Source organism: Conger conger, chromosome 8 (assembly GCF_963514075.1).
Source record: "Conger conger chromosome 8, fConCon1.1, whole genome shotgun sequence".
NCBI lineage: Eukaryota > Metazoa > Chordata > Actinopteri > Anguilliformes > Congridae > Conger > Conger conger.
This window is the reverse complement of record NC_083767.1, coordinates 44,895,960-44,915,255: the sequence shown is the minus strand read 5'-3', so window position 1 is coordinate 44,915,255 and position 19,296 is coordinate 44,895,960. Positions and strand designations below refer to the sequence as shown.

Here is a 19,296-nt window from a genome sequence, read left to right as displayed (position 1 = left end):
ACAAATGAAGGGAAGCCAATGTCCCTTCTGCCTAACTGATAAGAAACAAATATTAGGTCGACTTCCTCTCCTCTCCTCTCCTCTCAACCAATCAGCACCCAGCATAGGGTCAGCAAACACATTCTTCTTCTATGTCTAAACAAGAGGAAATGGGTCTGCTTCCCAAACTGTCTCCTTAATGGTGTTTGTCTCACTTAAGCCATTGCAATGTCTGATCAGAGCCAAAACTTACCAGTTCTCTTTTTTCCTCAGTTTCCTGTTCCTGATTGCAGTCTGAATACAAGGAACTAAGTCTTCCAGAAGCTGAAAAGGACTTCAACCTTCTTGCTAACCTCTCACCTGTGTGTGCAGGTAGGACCGAACGCTGTATCCCTGCTTTGTGCTTCGGGTTGACAGGGTGCCTGGCAGTCTGAGTGAGATGTCACACGATGTTCCTCTGTGAGGTTGCTTGCGGCTGTTAATCCCTTGATAACAGCACTGTGAAGTCTTCATTTCTGCCCTGCACTCACTTTTCTGCTCCTTGCATAACGCTAACGTATGCTAACGGTAGCTTGAAATACATTTAGTTTTACAGTGAGAGAAGACGTTCTACAATTATTAAATTTTGTAATAATGTGGTAAAAATTAATACATGATTTTCAAGGATGGCACAAAAAGGTACAAAATGTATTTCTATTGTGGTCTTGTTTTAAAATGACCTGCAATGCATGCTGCACATACACATGCACACACTCAATCACTACATCAGCTATGTTTGAACAAAGTATTTGCGAAAGACTTGGAGAAAATAGAGAACAGCATATTTAAATGGTTAATGCAGAATCACCAGTGCCTGATTGTCCTTGTGCAATGTGTGGAGAGTGTGTTCACAGTGGACTGGTAGAACAATTCATACCTGCAGGATGTAGTGACTACCATAGAACGTGACAGTCCCCATTTTCCTCATCTTGTGTAATATTGTATTATAGATTTTTTAAGATGGCTGACATGACTTTGCCTTCATGTTAGTGAGATAACCTGGTTGTCCTTGGTGGTGGCACCAGCAGCAGTGCGTTACAGGTCAGAGTGGCTGACCTCCTGTCCTTTAGGCAATCACTTTGTGTTAAACAACGGTGCCAGCAGACTCCACCATGATTTATCGCCTGAACATTGATTCAGAAAATAGGATCAATTTTTCCTGAAAGTTAATATGCTTCCCCTAAATAAACCCCTGCAAATCCACAATTATGCACATTCATTTTTCAGCATTTTCTGTAAGCTCAAGCAATGTGCTTTGAGAAGACCTTTTCATAAGAACAGCGGTAACTGCACCTTGTAAAGTTCAATAGACCTCAATAGCATGCACCTGCATCCGATGAGGTGGCTGTAGTCTAGCACATTAAATCCCAGTTCTTTGCCTCTGTGTTACCGTTTATGTCTGAGGTATGATGTGTGTGATGTAGTTAGAAAAGGAACTAAGCATCAGCCTCTAGGTCACACATTGATTCCTCAAACTACGACCAAATTAATACATTTGTGTACGTACGTTGTCTTAGCAGTTTTTGCGATTTGAGTTTCCACTTTCATAGCTGCCCACAGCCAGTTCTGAATGACTTGTCCTTGAGGAGGAGGGCGTCTTTTATCATAGAGTCATTTGCAGCCTCGGTGTGATGTTAAGTAACTCACCACCACAGAAACATTTCAACAACCGTTCCTTCAACCATTATATAAACAGCCCCTGCTATTATAAGAAGATGAAGGTTGGTGAAAATGTCTGTTTCTGACTTACTCTTTTCAGCAAATTAATTCTAAGAGTGCAGCTCTACTACAAAGTGTAACTTTGTGCACATCTTTGTGGATCTCATCTTGGCAATCAAGGCAACACTGGTACTTACAGTACCCAGGGGGGAACTCATTATTTTGTGTAAGCTAGTCAGTAACATTTTTATTTTAAAATGGTAACACGTTCGGTTAAACAAATGCCCTCAAAACAATACTGTCAACACGGCAGGCACGGTGAACTTAATTTGCATTAAGATATGCAGCTCTGAAAGCTGCAGTGTCCCTTCAACCTGCAGGTGGGGCTATAATGCAGTTTTTTGAAGTTTGGCGCTGATCGTGAGTGTCAGGCGAAAGACATTGCTGGCGGACCCAGAATTGATCTCCGCACATTTGTCCGTCGTAAAGAAGACCAGATAACATCTGATTATGGCCCACAGAATGAGTAAATATACAGAACGTAGGCTACTACGTTATGATTATTCTTGAAAGCATTTCCCCGGTTCATGAGTCAGTTCTTGGCTTATAACAGTTTAGTCATGCCAAACAACATTTCATATTGAATTTAAAAATTCTGTTTATATGCCTCAAAATATGCAACCCAGAGTTCATATCATAAAATTAATGTCTAGATATCCAGTGCGATCTCCAGTGTATCTCGGTTTTACTGGACGCCTGGTCAAGACCAAGGCCATCTTTATTTTCAAAGCAGTCCATAAAATATACCGTCAGTGAAAACAATTCGGTTTCACTATTATTAAATTCGTGAAAAGTGTAGCCCATATTTAATGGCTAACTAAAACTTTGAATGATGATGATGATGATGATTTTTTATTTTATTTTGTATTATTATTAATAATAATTCTTATTATAATACAGTTGCGCAAATTTCTGAATTTAACTACATTACAATGTAGTTTTACATGTTAGCCAATATATCACACTACTGCGTATTTGATCAGCTGTATTTGTGGTCTCAAGTGGATAGGCTAACTCATCCATTACTACTAATTAATAGAATATTTTATGAAAAGATTTTTAGTACGATAATATTATTTAACAAATGCATAGATCCAATATTAAAACCCGTCCTTTATTTTCACTCCTTGTGTCGTATCCCCCTCAAACCCCTTTGGCTTTCCCGAGTCCCTTTCACAGCGGTTTTAATGCATTACATAAACATAGAAATACAAAGCTTCAGCATATGTGTCTGGATACGTTCGAGTTGATACATTGCGACTCAGTGCGCTGCGACTGCTAGCAGTGAAATTTTACAATTAGCCCAATCAGCGCCTAGATTCGATATGTGACTGCAGGCGAGTCAGAGGGGTTGGTAAAACAAGGCAGTCGGTCACTGCGCTCTGGCAAAGAGACGTGGATACGGATCGCAACCAAGCTGCTTGGTGTTCACAGCGAACCTGAAAACTTGAAGCACTCTCTACTACACTGTCGAAGAGGCAGAGCGTCTCAGTCCGAGCGGAGACCTGCGCCGACCGACAGCACTGCGGATTCCTCCTGCACCGATTACATCTTCAATGCAAGAGAGAGAAGGAGGAAGAGAGAGAGAGAGAAAGAGAGAGAGAGAGAGAGAGAGAGAGAGACACGAATGGGATGGGATGTGTAGCGAGGCCGCCGGGTCTGAGAGTCCTCAGAACGGCGTAGTGGTTGAATAGGGACTCGGTGATCTTGATCTTGGATGGAGATCTGCTAACGTTTTTTTCATGTGCCGGATTCGCCTGCATATTTGTAAACTTCAGCGTTGCTGACGGGATTAAAATTTAAAAAAACGTGACGGAGAGGAAGAGCTGAACCCCACGGGATTGGTTTAAAGCGCATTCTTTTTCATGCGTCTGGCGATAGTAAATTTGGAGTATTAAGGAATTGGAATTCCTGCGAACAAGCTCATCTGCAGCGTCGATGCGGCTGCGGCTGTGAAGTACAAAAAAGAGACGATTACAGGTAAGGGGCTGTCAGAACGGGATATTTTATCATGCCGACGATGGACGGAATTTATAGTTTTAGGTTTAAAATGCTATGCTTTTGAGGATTGCGCCTGACACGCTAGCCCAGGTAAGCCGTAATACCTGTTCTGTGATTCCGCCCTATCGTTTAAAGCTCTGCACCATCTTCGCTCTTTACGTTAGGGATTCTCTTTATAAAAACACCCAATTTTCTCGCCATCGCTAGAACTACTGATCTCAGCTGTGGTCATTGCTGCGGGAAGCAGTGCTATTTAGACCCGAGGCGTTTTACTCCAAGGCGTAGCAAGTAACCTATAATTATTCATAGTGTATTAAAACTTGATTCGTTTTGACCGTTTCTTCTCGTGTACTCGTGTGTGTGTTTGCTACTGTTTGACTCTATTAGGGGCAATGCGATCTCGAGAGTCAGGATCTTGCAACGTGAGAGTAATTTTCCCACCTCGGAACAGAACAGTCCTCTGCAGTATGTGCGATATTGCACAGCATGCAATGTAAATGCTGTATTAGCTACCGCTAAATATTGTGCGCACACTCAAATGGAGAATGTAAAAATAATTAGCCTACTAGGTAGCCTGAATGCAGTTATAATGGAACGATTATCTACTTTATTCGTTTTGAATGGCAGTCGTGGTGTAGCCTTAACGGCATCAGTCCTTAGAGTGTTTTATACGAGTGATAATTCGTGGAAAGCGCGCGTTGCTTCATTCAAAATTAATAATTACCCGAAATGCCCCAGCTTTCATACTAGACGACTATGCCGATAACTTGTGTAATTCTCACACTTGAAGCAGTTCTTTGCAGACGTTTCAGAACTGCCTCTGGTCAGAAAACGGAGGCTTATGAAATAAAGCAACGCTTAACGGCTTTCACGCCGTAGCCTACGTTACGGTTTACATTGAAAATCGCACCCGATGTGCCTTGAATCCTTAGTTGTGCATTCGTCAAACTGCGGAACCAATGGTATATGGGACATGTCACAAAATAGCCGTCATATATTTTGAACATGCATTGATTTTAAACGCCTATGAACGCGCAGGGCTCGCACCAATAAACAGATATGATCAATGTGGAATGCTATTAAAAATGAATTCTATCACAGTCCCTGTGCGTAAATCAACGAATTGCGGCAAGCATCTCTGATAGTCAAAAAGTAATTTTAATATTTATAATACCCATTTAGCGATATTTTACACAATGCATAACACGTGTATGAGAAATTAGATATGATATAACAGCGTTATCAGCCCTACGGTATTAATCGGGTTTCCGTGTTAGAGCTGAGGGATATGATAAGTCTCAGTCCAAACCATTCCCTAAGTTGTGGGTAATTTTATTTGGCATCAACTTGTATTGTTATACAATTATTTTACGAAATCCGCAGGGGGTATAGGTGTAGATTAAAGACGGAACACTTATAATTTCCACTAGCTACCGCTTACAGCTGGCCTGCACGTCGTATCTCAGGCGCATCCACCGAAGAGATCCCTGCTCAGTAAACGGCTACACGAATACGGTTCCTCAGGTATTAGAAATATGAGAAATAAATATTATCATTCCCTTCGGGTTTTATGTTTCCGCACTTGTCCGTCTAACTCTGCGCGCAGGTGATTGCAACAGCTTGCCACGCCGACGGACAAGTGTCGCAGCCTGAAATTCGCCAATTCTCGATTTCTGCGGAGCTTTATTCAGCGATAGCTGCTGTTGCTTAACGCTCTCTCCGCACACCTGCAATACGGCCGTTCAGCGGCTGTGGGACCGCACCTGCCTGGTGAACTGAAACGGCGCACGGTAGGCTACATCCCTGCCGTAGCCTACGTTAGGATAAAGATACATCTGGAAATAAAACGACCCGAAACATGTCAGTCAACACATTTCAGAATTGTGCCAATTGCCTAATTATACTGGTTGGATAAAACACCAGGAAATGAGTTCAAAATCAGCAGTACAGCGAGCGGTTTTGTCGAATGCACGGATACAATGGACCGAAGTAGAGCCCGAGACTGTGCGTATGTACACCTGCAGCACAGCCTGCGGTGCGGTGTGATCCTCACATCACAGCATCAGCAAATTACACTTATGACTTTTACGTATGACTTATGCAGTAGGCTATGGCATGCTAACACGTTGCTGGTTTTGTGTAAAAGATAAGAACGGTGCTTCTCGACAGCTTCATACGGTCGTCGTATGTAGTGCTCTGCAGTGGTCACGGACAACGTGGACAAGTGGAAGGTGACTTTAACCTCCCAACCACCCCCGCCCCTCTTTTTTTTCTGAAAGAGAGTGAAACTGCAACGTGCAGAGAGTATGGGTGGAGGGGGGGGGGGGGGGGGCGGCTTGCCGGCAGTCTAGCCTGCAGTACAATTCGCTGTTGGGCCTATAGATGCATTTACAAGACAAGTGTAAATTACAAATTTGATTTACATAAAATCTGTTCTGTGCAATAGCGGCTCCTTTGCGAGGACACACCCACAGAATATAGCTTGCTGACATTCTAAATGAGGATAAGCTTCAATCTGTAGTTTAAGGCACTGCGTTTGAATTTGAACAGAAATAAGGCTGCCACGCTTTCAGATTTTGCTGCGTGGCTGGCTGGCTTACTCCCCTGCCAGGGGAATATTGCAAGACGTTGAATCATTGCACATTTGCTGAGATGAATATTCAGCGAAGCAGTCGCGGTTAATGACACAGAGGTAACGCTCAGGTTAGCACCGTGCTCAGAGCTAAATGAGTGTTGCTTCCCCGCGCGTCCTTTAGTCCTGCGACTTTACAGGCAGGGGTCCGCCTGCCTCCTTAGCCCTTTGAAGAGGAGGTTTTTGGAATGTTATTTTTTTCTCTCTCAAAATTCAAAGAGTTCTAAAACTCTACAGATGTCAATTACCAGTAGCCGAATGATCGTTACATCATTAGAATATTCTGTTCAGAGTATTTTAAGGTTCTGAACTGAACTCTGAATGTTCAGTTGAGAACATTCTCATCATAATTTGTGACCTCACACCTTAAAGGGGTGAACCATTACTCCATTCTGCCGTGGCCCTGTCCAATCAAAGCTGTGCAAGTAATTCTCTTTTTTTGTGTCTGAGGCTGGCCACATGCCCCGTTCTGGCCATGGATGGAGGGGTATCTAGAACAGCTGGGGGAGAGAGGGGAGCTGTACCCACCAGCTCAGGGCAGGGCAGAGCTGTGCTGGAGTGGGCTGGACATGGATGAGAGAGTATGTGGATCAGGGCCTTGATGCAGGCACTCGCGGTCCTTCCCCGTTTCAAGGAGAAATGTTCGGTCCCTGCTCTCTCCCTGATAAGGGCTAGTTATCTCCCTCTCAGTCTACTGGTCCCACGGCAGCCTTGAATGGCTAATGGAACGAGATGTCTCTGCTTCTCGCCCTCCGTACTGACGCCAAGATGCAAAATGCTTAGCGCAGAGGAATTTCACATTCAGATATGTAGAGCATGCAGTTGTGTTGTGACTTTGATAATGGCCTTGTTAATATTATGGCTTTCTAGTAGCTGCATACTTTGATCCTTTGTTTTGAAATAGTTTAATAGAAAACATTATGTCTATTCCATGAAAATGTCTGTCAATTAGAATGTTTTTTAGCAAGAATATCAAATATCACATTTTGCACGTGTTTGAAGTGCACGTTGTTTGAAATGTACCCTGCTACATTCAAATATACCAGCAAACGTATCAAAGAAATCATTGGGTATCACAAAGTTTGTTTTTAAATGTTTAGTACATTTAGTCACCCCCTTTCCCTGGGTCTTTAAATGTACTCTAAGCATTGAAAGCTGTAGAAGAATATGTTGTTGATATTCATTTCAAATGTAAAAACGAGCAGGTGAGATACAGCCACTATGTCTGAGCTGAAGAATCTCCAGTGTGGCAAGAGCTGTGTTCTGTCAGGCTGAGGCCTGTCTATGGGGATAATATTTCATTTCTCATCCTCAGTGTGTGTGTGTGTGTGTATGTGTGTGTGTGTGTGTGTGTGTTTGTGTGTGCATCAATGTGTGTGTGTGTGTGTGTGTGTGTGTGTATGTGTATGTGTGTGTGTATGTGTGTGTGTGTGTGTGTGTGTGTGTGTGTATGTGTATGTGTATGTGTGTGTGTGTGTGTGTGTGTGTGTGTATGTGTGTGTGTGTTTGTGTGTGCATCAATGTGTGTGTGTGTGTGTGTATGTGTATGTGTGTGTGTGTGTGTTTTGGCCCCAATGAGTTGTGAGGACTTCCAGACACACAGCTGCTCAGCAGCATTCCCGGTTTCCGTCTGAGCTGCCGCGCGCGCGCCCGCGTGTGTGTGCGTGGGCCTGTTTGTGCGTCTGAATGTGTGTGCGCTTACAGGCGAGTGCAAGTTTTTCTGTGGACAATGCTGACGAGTGTGAGGGTGACAGTAATGTTAAGAGTGATGACTCTTTATCACCGCCCTGTCCTTGGTTACTCCAGTATTCACTGCTGGCACAGATGTAGCGCATTTGTTGACTGAACCAGAAAGTGATGGGTAAAATGGAGGGAAAATGATATGTTTTTTGGAGAGGTTAACGGCTGAGAGGAAATGTAATGAACCTCTCGTTTCCCGAAGGCAGTCCTTTGCTCCGTAATGGCACAAAAACAACTGTTTAATATATCCCTATGCAGTTGAACAGAGATATCTGGTAATTTATACACAAGGGCCGGTTGGGTCTATAACATACAGCGGAAACAACAGCTTTCTTTATTGCAATTTAACTGAATGGCGTCCTGAATTCAGTATGAAGAAATCAATGTACAATAGTGTTGTTTAATGAGCTGCTTGTCCACTGTTCCTTTGGATGTGGTCTCTCACAGACAGACTGCCTGTCTGTGTTTCTGTGTTTCACTGTGTACTGCAAGAGGATGTGTGTGTGTGTCTGTGCGCATGTGCCTGCATTTGTGTGTGTTTGTGTGTGGGTGCGTGTGTGTGCTTGTGTGTATATGCATGTGTGTGTGTGTTTTCTTGTTTGTGTGTGTACGTGTGCATGTGTGCACGTGTGTGTATATGCGTGTGTGTGTTCTCTTGTCTGTGTGTGTGTGTGCATGCATGTGTTTGTGTTTTCTTGTGTGCGTGTGTGTGCATGTGTGTGTATATGCGTTTGTGTGTTTTCTTGTCTGTGTGTGTGTTTTCTAGTTTGTGTGTGTGCGTGCAAGCGTGTGTTGGAGCCTGTGCATGTCTGTCTCACTGCATATTGCATGATGCTGGAGGTTATGAGGGGATTGTCTGAGGTGTTTCATCTACAGCATGTTAAAGCTGGATGTTGTGAAAACATCCAGAAAGGAATAGATAAAACATGGCATGTTTCTGAGACGATCCACAGTACCCACAGTACTGCTCTGCTGTAATGATGTAGTGACAGAATAACAATATTGCAATTTAGCTTGGAAGCTGATGATGGGGTAGCAGACAATAGAAATGATTGTGTGTCTGAATGGGAGAACGTAGCCTGCAGTTGCAAATGCAGTGCTTTTTTTTTGTGATGCACCATACTCGTGTGCGACATGTCACACACACACGTTGCAATTTGTTTTGATGTGGCGTAGAGTACAGCGTTTCTGACTCTCAAACAACACCCACCTGGTTGGAATATTCAGCTTTACAGGTGGTGCAGACTTCACACGTTACATTTCTTTAAATATCCGTGTGAAATGAAAACTTTTAAAAGAGTTCCTTTGCTCAGAACCATCAGTCATGCCCATGGATTAAGTCAGTATTTCCCAACCTGAGAGGATCTCTCTTACACAATGACATACCACTCTCAAAAGCCAGTGACAGACTGACATTGATGTGAACAGTAGGCCTAAATATTATTTCGGGATTTTAGCAAATTTAGCAAATTTAGCATTATACTGTTGTTTATTTTGGGTTTTTCTGTTGAGGGGGGTTGTTCATTAAATTTTTTTAAATTAATTTGAACTTTAAAAAGTTTTTCAAACGATGGTTCACACTGCACACCTGTTGGAAAACGCTGTGTTAGGTACCCTACCCCCTCCCACACACAGTCCCAGCCTCCTTACGGGAAAACGCTGTGTTAGGTACCCTACCCCCTCCCACACACAGTCCAAGCCTCCTTACGTGAAGACGCTGAGCCTAGAGCAGGGATCATCAAATCACGACCCTTGAGGTCCGAGGACCGCTGCATTTCCACCCTCCCTTTACCTGGGAGTCAGGTGTGAAGGCAGTCTGGCCTATCAGCAGAAGTAATTGTTCCGCTAACTACCCGGGAGAGAGGGAAAACCAGGGCCGGGTTTGGATCGGAGGTGCGGATTTGAGCGGAGCGCGTCCTGCAGGCCGGGGGCCAGCGGCGCCGGGGCCCGAGCGGGGATAATGGCGGGGCTCCGTTATTCATTCCGGAAGACGGGGCTGCCAGGAGCACGGTTCCCCTCTCCCGAATGTGCCACGCTCGCTCCCGACGCGCTGTAACTCAGAAACATCGCTCAGAAGCCGCTGCCAAGGAAGCCCATAACTCGTCATGCCGGTAACGCTCCGCTCTCGCACACTCTCCTCCAGCACCAGCTCTGCCGCTGGCACTTTTCCTTAAAGTTTGTTTTATAGATATAGGCAATAGATCTTCCCTCTTTCATTTTGGCTCCACTTTGTTGAACCACTCACCCAGTTGGCACGTACCGTCCCCAGAGCGAGTCTGCAGCAGCCTAGCCTCCTTTCAGCCGTGCGTTTGGAATACTGCTCTGTGATTGGCACAGTTACGCTCAGGCATTACCTGGGAAATGCATTTTTCTTTTACATTGCTGCTAATTCAACCTGTACTCTGAAACAAAATTCTCAATCTCTCCACCCAAGTGCTTTCTCTAAAAAATAAATCTTTTCCGGAAGGAATTTTCCAGTGATCTGGATAAAGGTCCAGTTGTAGATATAATTATACTTTAGTATGTGGTAGTATTGATAATTTCCTGTACGCCGTTGCCGTTATGTTTCCATGTGGCCTCCCCAGACACTGATGAAGGAGGAGGCAGCCTGCCTCCTCATTCCTCTTCTCCTGCACACATCTCCAGATGGTTTACCCTGCCATCTTGTTTTATGTGTTCATCTCTTCTGTGCTCAATATTAAATCTTTCTGTCATTGCTGCATACTCAAGCCCCTCTGTCGCCCACACAACAAAATTAGTTCCCATGGCAACATGGTGTGTTCGCATGGAGCAGTGTGGCGTGGCTGCTCCTGTCATCTCTGGAGCATGCTAGGGGGCGCCAGATATTCTATCGCCACACCACAGAAATACTCAGTCTTTCCCAGAAAGGCCCGGTTTTGTTCCAACCCAGCAGTTGCACACCTGATTCTTCTAATCAAGCACACAAGAGCCTTTTCTAAGGACCTTGATTAGCAGAATCAGGTGTGTTACTGCTTGGTTGGAACAAAAGCCTGCACCCACACTGACCCTTTCTGGATAAGACTGAGTATATCCCTGCCATAGAGGATGTGACAGTTAAGTTGGTTTTGACATCTTGTTCGATGGAATAATTGAAAAATGTGATTAAAAGTAGATCAATACAGAGTTTATGGGACTGCAGTTGAGGAATTTCCTCAATTCCTCTCTCTCTCTCTCTCTCTCTCTCTCACACACACACACACACACACACACAGACACACACGCACACAGAATACCCAGCTGCCATTGTCTCCACATACCTGTATGTCTGCTTTAAGCATAAGCAGATGTGTAAAGTCCTGGATGTTGTCTAGACCCAACCTGTCAAGGACATGTTTTATCTTATGCTCTTATTGCAGTGAAAATTACTCATTCTCATCACCCTTGAACTTTCAGTCCAGTTCATTGTGTGAATGCTAGAAAGGCTGGAGGCCCGAGTTATCTGTTCAGATTCACCGTTGCATCAAATGCCATTCATTACAAATTCAGTGAGATAAGATACTGATATTTATTTTGGTATGAAAAATCAGGTGAAGTCAGAGAATTTTGTCAGCATTCATTCCTTCTACCCTACTGGGGCCTTCCTGTTTGTCACTCAGAAGCAGTGCTTGAAGTGCCAGTCCTCTGAACAAAAAGGGACCAGTACTACCACTAACTGCAACTGTCTTTGACTGGGGAGAGAAAATGGTTGGACAAGGTCGAAAAGAGTACCAAGAGCTTAAAATAAGTGGTCCTCAAGAAAAAGTCACGATAGTTATCGGTGCTCCAAAAAACAAAATGTTGAAGTGCCGGTACTGTATACCAGTGAGTACCAGGCCCACTTCTCACACTGCTCTGAGGGTTGGCAATTAAAGTTTTCCAGCTCTGAGCAGATACAGCTTGGTGCAGGTGAAACCTGCCGTGGCCTGGGAAAGCTCAGCCAATGAGCTGAGAGACACCCAGTACAACTTCCTGCAATGGAGTCTCACTGTTGGGTGAAATCTGAAAGTGTTGCAGTGTATGAGAAAGTCGTTTCCAGTTCTGCTCTGTCAGGGCAATTCTCTGTGAAAAGCAGTGATGTAAGGCCTAGTAGACTTTGTGTCAATCCCACAGCCAGGCTACCGATGGGGAGGGCTGGGTTTGGAGAGTAATGATAGGGTACTCCGGCAGAAAATGTGACCAAATGGCATAAACAGCTATTGATACGAAGGCTAGCTGTGGCAGTCTCAGCTGGGAGCTTTCATATTTATGTCAGTGACTCATGAAAAAAGAAAGCGCAGAAATAGGGGTAAATACCGAGAAACTTCCTCTTAACCGATCCCAGCTCCCTCCTGAAAGTCAGTGACTGAAAAGGAGCTGGAGCTCAAAGCAACCAAGACAAACACAGTGTCACAGTGCTCTTGTAAAAATGGCAAAGCTACAACGTGGTTTCGGCTTCTGCGCGGCCCTTTGAAAGCCGCGAGCACGCTATGTTGTAGCGAATCCTGTTATGTTCCTTTAAAGCACCTTTGTTTACAAACCCAGTTGCCAATGGCTGCAGTAAGTATTGTGGGAGCAAACTTAGTTGGTATGCAGAAGTGGAGACGCATGTAGTCAGCTTTGTGGTTTTGTTCTTTTTGAGACAACTGTTTATTTCACAACGACCGTGTCTGCCTGAACATGCTCTGGATTTCTCACTTGCTTGTCTGTGTATGTGTATGTAGGGAGGAGATGAGGGTTGTGTAGTTATGTATGCGTTTGGGTTAGCAGAGTGTTTGTGTGAGGGGAGAGGTTGCGTGTGAGTTGGGTGTTTATGTATACCTGTCTGTGTGTTCGTGTTAGTTTAGGGAAAGAGTGAGTATTGTATGACTCTGTGTATATGTGCAGGGGTAGCATGTGTCTGTAGTTTGTGTTTGTGTGCGTTACCTGTAGCAGTGTCTTGCGCTGTGACAGAGAGTCAGTCGTGTTCTCCTCCCGTAGGGGGAACAGATCTGTACAAACACGGAAGATTCACTTCTTTCTGTCTTCTCCTCCTCTGTGCTCATTCGAGGCAGCAGGTGTCTGCTTTCCCCTCACTCACCGAATAAGACCTGGGGAGAGAGGAGCGTCTCCAGTTTCAGAACTACACCAAGGAAGTGAATCGATTTGTAATACACTTTAAAGGCACGGGAATGCTTGCATATAAACTGCTAAAGCAACATCTTTCCTGTGATACTTTACAATGTCAGACTCAGAGCAGCAAGTGTGATCCACGTGACAAGTTGTAGGCGGAGCACATGGTTTACACAGAAGAGAGGGCTAAGAATGTGGAGTCAGAACTGACACAAACTCGTGCATGGACACCTGGATGCATGTGGAGTACAGTACAGATACAATACACGGTCACAGACATGAAGCTTCTTCTCTTTGTTTCATCTTGTTGATCAAAGCACGCTAAACCGGCAAAAGCACTGCTGACTCCTCCGCAAAAGAATCCCCTGGGTCCCCCAGCTATGAACCCCTCCATTTTTCACCAGACGCCAGAGTGGACCGTGACCCCACTGTTCGGTGGGTCTCTCCACTGTAGGCCTGGGAGAGGGGAAAAAAAAAAAAGGTGCAACTTCAGACAGTTTTGCTTTTAATGATGTTAAATGAGCGTAATTAGGCGGCGGTGTGACGTGAACGACGACATTGCCGAGTCCCAGTAGCCGCGTGGATTAATGGCCTCGCCGTTTTCCCGGGGCGATGAATAACGAGGACCTCTGACGTCCGCGGCCTTACCGTCGGCGAAGGCGGCTGCCGGGGGGGAGAGGAAGGTGGGATTTATGGCTGTCAGACACATTCCGTCAGCGGCCCAGAAACCGCCCGAGCCCTGTCAAAGCCCCCTCATTGTCCTCCCCAAATATTGACCGTGAAGAATCGGCCGCGCATCCGTCAGGCGATTCTGACCGTGACGACCGCGGTGACTCCTCTCTCCAGCAGTGATGCCCGCATCCCCCTCCGGTGCCTGCTCAATACGGGCATTGAGGGTCCGGGCGGGGCCCCTGCCTCCACAATGCTGCGGTTTAGGGGTACACACAAACGGGTCTCACACTGCAGCGTGAAGGGGGGGTGCGGGTGTTGTGCAGTCGGAAGCCATGAATCTAGATGACGAACCAATGAACAACTACGGACGTATTTTACAGAAGTATATAATGTCGACAGGCCTGAATGAGTATTCAGGGTATACTGTAGCAGTAAATATGTGTGCGTGTGTGTGTGCGTGTGAGAGTGTGTGTGTACTGTGTGTGTTTGTGTGTCTGTATGTGTTTGTGTGTGTGTGTATATGTTTGTGTGCGTATGCATGTGCATGTGTGTAGGGGTTCGGGGGGCGCTGTTGGTGGGTTGGTGTTTGATGATTAGCACCCTTATATTCAAGTGCTCTGATGCACCTCTGCGTGTGTGTGTGTGTGTGTGTGTGTGTTGGGCGGTGCTGTTTGTGTGTTGGTGTTAGATGATCAGCGCCCTTATACTCAAGTGCTCTGATACACCCCTGCGTGTGAGTCAGAATTAGAGAGGTGCATGCTGGGAGTTTGGGGGGTTGGGGGTGGCGATCCTCTGCAGTGCACTCACCAATTATCACCTGTCGCCCTGTGCCACACACTGCCCGCGCCCTGTGCCACACACTGCCCACACCCTGTGCCACACACTGCCCACACCCTGTGCCACACACTGCCCACGCCCTGTGCCACACACTGCCCGCGCCCTGTGCCACACACTGCCCGCGCCCTGTGCCACACACTGCCCGCGCCCTGTGCCACACACTGCCCGCGCCCTGTGCCACACACTGCCCGCGCCCTGCGCCACACACTGCCCGCGCCCTGCGCCACACACTGCCCGCGCCCTGCGCCACACACTGCCCGCATTGGGCTGCGCAGATGTGCGGACCTGTCTCAGCAGGGCTAGCAGCGCGCCGATCTCCTGATTTAACGGGCCTGACGTGAGATGGTGCTGCTTCAGTTGGACCTGGCCTCTCACATCTACTCTCTCCTCACCTCTATTTACATTTTCTTTTTGCTAAATACCTAAAAATCTAACACATTTCTTGCCCTACACCTTAATAGTGAAGTGATTTGCAGGTTGTCGGTTGGGGACTGCATAGCTATTACAGTGTAATTACAGCAGAAATATTACAATGTAATTGCATATATGGCTGCTAAACGTGTAGTATCCCAGCGTGCTGTTGGATGGAAACTGATTGACAGGGCTCGACCAGGCGTCTCCCAGGGTTGCCGGGGTGAGGAGACACATTTTCAGTTGTCATTTGTTCTTTGCCTCCTCATCTGGGTCGGTAATGTAAGACCGGCTCCCTGTGCTCCCGGGCAGATTTCCACCATTTTAAAATGACCTTTGGTAAAACCACTCTTCCGTCTTCCCCTTTTTTCGCCGCGGAGGTGAGATTTTCCATGTAATTTGTTTTGCCTTGGCTGTCGGAGGACGCATTTACACGGGGAGGAAAAGAGGTTTGACAGGTTTTTTTAAAAGCGCTCGTTTCAGGTTGACGCCCTGCGACTAAACATTTCAGAGCGCCGGTCCCCTTGGTTGTTTTTCATTAACTCTCTCTGTTAGCGCCTTTTAAAATAACGGACAGTGCACAGTGAATGCAATGCGGACTAAAATTCTTCTAAGAACACCATTAATTTTACTGCAAACACTGTTTCTCAGGGATGAGCTAGTATTTATTATTTGTTCTTGTATTTCTTGTAAAAGTTCATGATACAGCTGATGAATAAAAGATGAGTCACGGAGAATTTTTCACGAGAAGCAAGCATTTCCAAAGTATTACAATGTATTGGCCAGTTGAGGCCTTGGCTATCTCATTCAAAACTATGTTTGCAATGTATGCAAACACTAGACCTGTTTGCACAACAACACATTCTCACCTCCTTTTTTAAAGCCTCTTTCAGATGTTTCCTATGATTCTGTGAAGAAGGAGCAAGCACGAATGAATCAGAGGCTCCTGCCCTGAACATTATCTCGGTGGAAACCGTGTCCTCTGTAGCAAACGGCACGACCCTAAGTTCAATTTCCACAGAGGAAGAAGGAAATAAATGAGTTTAATGGTTTATGATAATCGCGGTAAAGCCTGTGATTATCGGACGTTTTTGTGGAAGTAGTTAATCCTGTAGGTCAGGTTCGCTTAGGTCTGTGCGGCCGCCCAGTCAGTGTAGTGACCGCAGGGCCTGTCTCTTACTGGTGCTGTGCATAACATTTTGCACACATTGTTCCTGAAGGCGACATGTCACCTCTGGAGGAACAGGGCCGAAACTCTCTGGGCCAATCTGATGGCAGATCCAATGGTCAGTTGTTTGTGCTGCTCACCATACAAAGCATGGATGGTTCAGCATCACTGTTCCAGAAGTCCTACAATCCTGTGGGCCAGTTTCCCAGACCAAGATAAAGCTTTATCTTGGCCCAAATAAATTTCTGTATGAATAATTACCATTCAAAATCTAATTTAGTCTTGGACTTGGCTTAATCTGTGTCTGTGAAACTGGCCCTAGATCTTCCCAAAGTGTTGTCGTGACACTGTGTTTAAGCAAGGTTCAGAAAATGATGTCTTCTTGTTTTCGTTAAAAGTTGGGCACTCTGGTAAACAGTACATATGGCGTTTTCACGGTATCCATGGCAACATCTTAACAACGTCGTTTCCACATTACAGTGTCACAGCAGCTTTATGGGAGCATAAAGCGTTGGAGCTGTTCCTGCCGATGGTAGCATCGCGCTTCTGTGACTACCGCAGCGGTTGACGGTCACATACCTGCTCGCACAACACAATTCAGTGACCTTCATGCTGCAATCCCAACCCCTCATTGTGTGAAATGGTGGCATGGCGTTCGATGGCCTCTGAGATATTGCAGGGCTGTAAACAGACAAACTCTGTGGTACTCACCCCATAACGTGCACACCTTCGATGCTCTGTATTCACACTTCCCTGCCGTCTGTCAGGCAGCTTTCTGCCTTCTGATAGAGGGGAGGGGGGGTAACATAAATATGCTTCAGTTCACATTTAAGCAATACAATGATGAACCTATGCTGTTTCTCCACTTCCCTCTAGCAGTGGCAGTTGATGAGCTCATCGGGGAATCAACGGGAAGTGTTATCCTATGTTCAGTTTTTACCGACCTGTTTCTCAAGCTCATGCGCTTTCGTTATTCTGTCAGACCCTTGGTCCATATGTATGGCTTCTGCAATGACTCCTGCAACTAGGAATCCAATCTGACTGCACTCAGCTGGCAGTGAATTTGGCTTCTTTTAGTTCAACATGTTTTGTTACGACAGTCCAAGATGGCCGCCGTCACCCTTTACTTATGTGCAGCTGGGTAGAAGACTCTTAGGAAATGAGCAAGTTTTGAAGGTTAAAGCACTATTTTACAGTAATACAGCTAACCTCTTTTGCCAGAATTGACAGCAGGGGATTTCAAAGGACTGCTGGGTTTAATTAATTGTGATCTTAGAAGAACATCAGCCAGATTTTTATTAAATATGTAAATTATTGTTGCATTTGAAATTTGAAAATAATTTGAAAATAATTTGTCCTAATGTGCTGAGGACACTGAAAGCACATCTGCTTTTCTGTGGTTGAGCAAATCACTGTCTGTTGTTCTGCAATCAGGACATTTTTACATGCTTTTTATTTAGTTTTGTTTTGTAATGCATTATTTAATATGTGTGTTTCTGTTGTGGCAGGCTTGTTTACATGATGTGTCTGCACCTATAAGCCTGCTGACGTAAGCGATATATACATGGTATTGATCTGTATCCGTGAAAATGATGAGTGTCTTATTAGCTCATATGGGCCGGGTGTCATGCAACATAAGGCACATTAATAAAATATGAGGCAGAGGAACAGAAAGAGTTCAGTGTTTCAGTATCATGTGAAAGTGAGGGAGAGACGGTTTCCCCTGTGATTCAGCCCTCGTGTATGGCGAGGGGAAGGAAGAGAAACAGTGGTCAGTATGGACACCGTTGATGTGTGTGGTCTTTGTATGGAACATGTACGCGAAAGCTACTGTATGAACAGATCTGATGTTTGACAATGAGAGTCCAAGTTTATATATTAGTGGATGAAGCAGGTGAGCATACACCACCGATCGAATGAAAAAGTATAAATTGTACTTTTGTAATAAAATAAAAAGTCAAAGATGTACACATAATATAATATATATAATATTTTAACTTGTTTTCTTCATCAATTAACACAAGTCTACTTAATCTCTATATAATTTGACTTTTTTTAGATTAATATTATAAGGCTGCTTTTTGAGCATGTTTTCACTTACTTTACACCATCTAGGGTTCTTCTCTGCCACATGTTGGCCATAGTAATATCTTATTATTATAAATTAATTTTAAAATATTATCAACCGATGCCATTACAACCCCAATGCTATTGTCCAAATGATTTGTGTATGATATTGTATTTGTACTAAATTATAACAGAAATGATTCTATTTGCTTCTTATTAGCTTGTACTGTATGTGTCTGAGACTGAGGAATGTCAAAGGTCCAATGGAATATCGCTTTGTTAATAACTGTATTGGAAGTATAATCTGGATTGACTGAACTGTATTATCTCTGTGGGACGTGCGATCTGATTGGTTCAGCGGACGGGTAGTTACGCTGTCGACATGCGCTCCAGTTAATCGTCTCTGATTATTGTTTTGCGAAAGAAATATTGCTTAATTGAATATTTATTCATCAGGGCCAGAGTAATAACTCTTAAGATCTGAACAGGAAAGGCGGATGGCGAGCAGGGTCTGATCTAATAAGAGGAGGCTGCAGATGGGGCCTGGCCTCTTAGCGCTGTGTAAGCATCATTATGCGCTCTGGTAACACAGGCTTGTGCGTCAGTCCGCAGCTGTGCAGACGTGAGTTTGAGGCCCAGAGGCATGCCCTTTGAGCTCATGACCGATATCAGAATAGACGCTATATTTGTATTTAAATCTTGATTTAATTTTATTGTGAGACAGAGCCTAAGGCCTTGGAGGCAGGGACCCATAGGCTGTGTTTAATCAGCATTATAGCTTTTTTATTTAGCAAACATTTTCAAACAGAATATTTAACAGCCCTCCCTTAAAATCACCATTATAGCTAACGTTAACATTTGCATAGCCAATGTTATCCATTATATCCGTTAACTTTAGCTGCAATCATATTGAATATTGAAGCAACTTCTCTTCGGGATGTAC

The 19,296-nt window shown here is 44.8% G+C and overlaps 1 protein-coding gene across 4 annotated transcripts in view; it reads left to right on the top strand.

The window, feature by feature from the left end:
- Positions 1 to 249: 249 nt before the first annotated feature.
- The window catches only part of plxna4 (plexin A4), a 283,559-nt gene continuing 264,512 nt past the window's right edge, over positions 250 to 19,296 (top strand). Inside the window, exon 1 of one of the 4 annotated variants that reach the window (XM_061251217.1) lies at positions 250 to 351. The gene's annotated coding sequence lies outside the window, so the exon portion shown is untranslated. Of the gene's footprint in view, positions 352 to 3,139; positions 3,718 to 18,064; positions 18,181 to 19,296 lie in introns of those variants that run through there. The other 3 variants (XM_061251214.1, XM_061251215.1, XM_061251216.1) reach the window with 3 other exon arrangements.